Source organism: Nicotiana tabacum, chromosome 21 (genome assembly GCF_000715075.1).
Source record: "Nicotiana tabacum cultivar K326 chromosome 21, ASM71507v2, whole genome shotgun sequence".
In the NCBI taxonomy this organism is placed as follows: domain Eukaryota; kingdom Viridiplantae; phylum Streptophyta; class Magnoliopsida; order Solanales; family Solanaceae; genus Nicotiana; species Nicotiana tabacum.
The window spans coordinates 27320547-27325644 of NC_134100.1; positions in this window are offsets into that span (position 1 = coordinate 27320547).

A 5098-nucleotide genomic window follows, 5' to 3' on the forward strand; every position below is an offset into this window, starting at 1 on the left:
TACCAGAGGTATACCCACTAAAATTTTGACATTCGATGGGCCCTCTTTCTCCTTGCAAATCACTCAAGGGGAATTGGATGCAGGTTTAGCTAAAAATATGGTATTGGAGAAGAGAACAAAATCTCGCCATGACAGGTTCAAAGAAACCCAAGTTGAAAAATCATTGAAGGAAACAAGACTTCCCATTGCGAAAAAGAGGGAAAAACATATTTCTGAAGCTTCATCTGTCAAGAGGAAGGAGGTCGAAGCAAGTAAAAGCTCGGATACACTGGAAGAAAAGGTAATTTCTGATGTATTCATCTGTACTGTTGATGTATTCATATGTATTTATATGTATAAACCTGTTGACTTCTCTGTTTTTTATGTATATAAATACATGTACATGTATTTAAATTTATTCTAAAAGGATATTCAATGTATTTTTGTACTTAAAGATATCAATGATACAAATATGTATATGTATTCTGATGTATGCAAATTGACTTTTATTGAATTGTATGTTGCATAATGCATTTTAGATTTATTTAGATGTATTCAAATAGTTCTTTCACTGTTTTTTACCTTAATAGACTGACCTTTTCATATTGCATATAGTTGTATTTATAAGGATTTTCAAAGTTCTCATCACTGTTTTATTCTAATTGCAATGTCTTTATTTGTTGTATGCGTACGTATTATGTGTACATATATTTCTATCACTGATATCTTACTCCAGTTTATTTTTGCAGTTTGTATTTAGTTGTATTCATATGTATTCATATCAGTTGTACTATGAAATATGTGGTGTATTCAGTTATATTTATATGTATTTATTCTTGTTAAATGCAGGGAATTAAGCTGTTTGTGAAAAACAACCTATATTTGCACCGCATATCAGTGTATATACTAACACAGAGATAGTCTCCGAGCTAAAAGAAAATCTTACTCCAGAGCAGTATAAACAACTGGGTAATACTTGTTTTGGAATTTTTCTTCAAATAAAGCGTTGTGAAGTCCAACATTAACTCTTCAGATGCTTCATGGCTCTCCAGTTAGATGGAAGTCCTGACGATGTATTTTCAATACACGTCAATGGTACTTCATTATCTTTCTCAATAAGGGAGTTTGCGCTTGAGACTAGCCTCAAATGTGTTGGTAACACTGCTGATTTCAGTTCAATGAAAAGGTTTCTAACCGGATTATTGAGACTTACTTTGGAGGTGCCAATCTTGTAAAAAAGAAAGATTTGTTGAAATGCTTTGCTGACAAGAATTGAGGTTACGACAACGATGGGGATGCCTTAAAGATAGTTGTGTTGTATTTAATACACACATTCATTTTTTCATCCGAGAAGAACATCACAACCATCCCTAGGCTACATTTTGACTTGGTCGAGAATGGGCGTTATTCTGAATATCCATGGGGTATAAAAGCATTTGAAAGCCTGACAAAATCTATTAGCAAGAAGATGGATACTCAGAAGAAGATAAATGCTCAGGATAGCTGGGATGCCTCTAGCTATGCAAGTGTGGTTTTATGAGTGCTGTTCAAATGTTGATCCCAAAATTGCACTCCGAGTTAATAACGTGGTCCCCAAAATACTCAATTGGATATCCACAAAATGTCAGCCAAACTTTGCTTATCTGATGAACAACATGTTCAATGACAAGGGAAACATGGTAATTTACAATTTGTATCCTGGCTAGTTTATAATTCACTAATCATTACTGCTGCATACAGTTACTGCTACATACATCTGCATATAGTTGAATACAGTTGTTGTTGCCTTCATTATTACTACTGCATACAGTTCCATATAATTTACTAATCATTACTGCTGCCTTCATTTGAATACAAATTACATTTAAATTCCAGATTTGCATATATCCATTGTAGTAAGACTTTGATTGTATTTCGTTTTTCAGATTGTTTACAAGGACATCCATCCAACCGATATAGAGTTTGCCATTATTCAAATTCCTCCAGTAGGCATTGCTGTTGAGAACAGTCCTACTCCTACTCATTCAGACAAGTCGACAGAGGATTCGGATGACTTTTCTCCTACACCTGATCTTCAGTGTAAGAAGAAACATGCTGCAGGTGTTGATCCATCTTCATCAGCGCCCCATAAAATGTGCAAAGAACAGATTATTCACCCCTCAAATACAGAGACTCAATCCAAGATTCATCTTGTTGGTGTATCTGAAATTGCATAAAATGTTGAACATCACAATCAACCAGTAGATTCCAAAAATGATGAAGTATCTTCTTTGAGGAAAGACCTAAATTCATTCAAAGAATATGTGAGTTTTTTATCCACATATTAAACACTACAGTTTAGTGCTTAACATTCGTATATTGTTGGCGCACTTTCCTAATTATTTACTTCTTGCTAATGTTGTGGGCGAGTTCAAGTCTCTGAGATCATTGATAAATGATAACTTTAAGATGCTTTCTGGCCATCTTCAAGATAATCAGCAAAAAGAAAGTTTACACCAGAGAAAGGAAGCCGCAGGGAGACGTGATGATGGTATTGAAATGTCATATGATGCCAACGTACAAGATATTCCAAAAGGTCACAAACAGACTGATACAGCTGTCGGCAATAATGTTGAGGTTTAACATTTTTTAACCTCATTAGTGTATGTTTATATCTCCTGTTTGCTCTTATTCGGATTAATCATATATAAAACAATTTGTAACATTATGAAATACAAGTATATACAGAATATTTTAGTATTTTTAATTATCTTAATCCTATATGCATTTGTATTTTCCTGACTTTATTTATTCATAATTATTGTGATCTTCGCATGTTGTATCTAGATGTATTCATATATATTAAAATATGATACTTGTATATATTTAAGCTTCCTCTATATAGTAGTGTTATTACACAGCAGTTAGATGCATTTAAATACTGCCTCAAATAACAACTGTATTTATATGTATTTAGATATATTCTTAACATGTAGTCTGATGTATTTAAATTCTTCACTTAAATACAGCCTCAAGAAAATACAAATTCAAGATCAAATACTTATTCTCTTTATATGTAGTTAGATGTATTCATACAGTTAGTTACTATAAGTATATAGGTCATTTATAATACACTAACATTGATGTATACGTCTAACAGAATACAATGGTTAATGCTCTTTGTGTGGAGTCAAGAGTGGAGGGGAATACTACATTGGAGGTGCCGTGCAACATACCACCTATAGGCCAAGAGGGTGTATCTACAGATTACTATGTATCGCAATTTGAGCTGGACAACAAGTTTCTTGCAAGTCAAATTTTAGAAACTAGAATTGTGATACACAATAGTGCAAAAAATGTTGAATCAACCCCATTACCATCTCATAGGAATTGGCGACCAAGTAGATGGTATTCTTCACCTTACGAGTCTAACTTCGACTCCGCAGGTTAGTGTTTTATAAACTTATGATCTATTTCCCCATGGTATTTATAATGTTTAGTCTTTATTCATTAATTCAATGAACAATAGGTACCTCAGTAAAGTTGACCCCCATATTTGAAAAAAGACATCCCTTTGAGGATGATTCAATAACGGGGCCACATCCTACATTGATCATTCAGGAATACGAGAAATGAGTTCGTGATGGTCTTCTCACTAGACATGAACAGAAGTGATTTTGTTCCCCGGTATGTCTATTATGTATTTATATATTTAAAAATGGATATAATATTTTTTTATATCATACTTGTAGAAGTAATTTGGAATACCATTACAAGAAGAACAAGTCAACACTTCATATACCATTGGATTTTGGAATTGATCAAGTCAATTCAAAAAATTGGTTTTACCTTCGATCGTTTGACGGTAAACTATGGTATGACCATTTAAGTTTTAACCCTTCAAACTCCACTATAATTTATTTCTTTAGAATTGGTTTGTCTAATTGTATAATTCACAAATTGAGCTCTCACACAAATTTGTACTCAGATGTATCTTTCACATCTAATGTATTTAACTGTATTCAAATGTATTTTTAACAGTACTCAGTAGTTGTAACTAACATATGTATTTAACTAAATCCGTATGATGTATTTAATAGCCTCATTTGTATTGAATAACAAATGTATTTAACTAAATCCGTATGATGTATTTAATAGCCTCATTTGTATTGAATAACAAATGTATTTAACAGTACTCAGTAGCTTTAATAACACATGTGTTTAACTGTATTCAGTAGCTTTAATAACATATGTATTTAACAGTACTTAGTAGCTTTAATAACAGATGTATTTAACTGTATTCAGATGTATTTTAACAGTACTAAGTAATTGTAAATAATAGATATATTTAACTGAATATGTATGATGTATTTAATGGTCTCATTTGTCTTGAATAACAAATGTATTTAATTGTATTCAGATGTATTTTAACAGTACTCAGTAGCTTTAATAACAGATTTATTTAACAGTATCTGTATGATGTATTTAACTAAGTATTCACTTATTATATTCAGTTTCTTCTCCTTAATTTCATTTATTGTACTAACACTATGTTATTAAATTTGTATATAGCATATTGACATCATATTCTACTATTTGAGAAAGAAAGGAAAGTACAACCAAACAACCAACTTCAAGTATACAACTGTTGATTGTATATTCAAGACAAGAATCGCAGAAATCTTTGACAGGTATGCTGATACAGATAGTAATGCAAACGTAGCCAAAGAAGAGGATGTGGTATGTGAGTACATAAAGGGCTATAGATTGCTAGCTAATGTACCTTGACATACTGTTGATAATGTCTTGATACCAGTCAACTTGAAGGACAAACTACACTGGATATTGGTTGCGGTCTCATTCAAGGAGAGATGTATCAAAGTGTATGACTCGTACAGATCTGCATGTCATGATGCCTATGTAGCTTCTGAGATATATAAGCTTGCTAAGCTTGTACCTCTGTATCTATCAATTAGTGGCTTTTACAGATATAGTCAAGGCATAGATTGGTCTACTTACTCAACATACACTGACAAGTCACGTACTGATCCCTTTGAAGTTGTTTTCATATCAAATCTGCCTCAACAAAAAGCTGGGAGCATGTATGTATTCAATCATCATGCTTGTATCATTTTAAAAT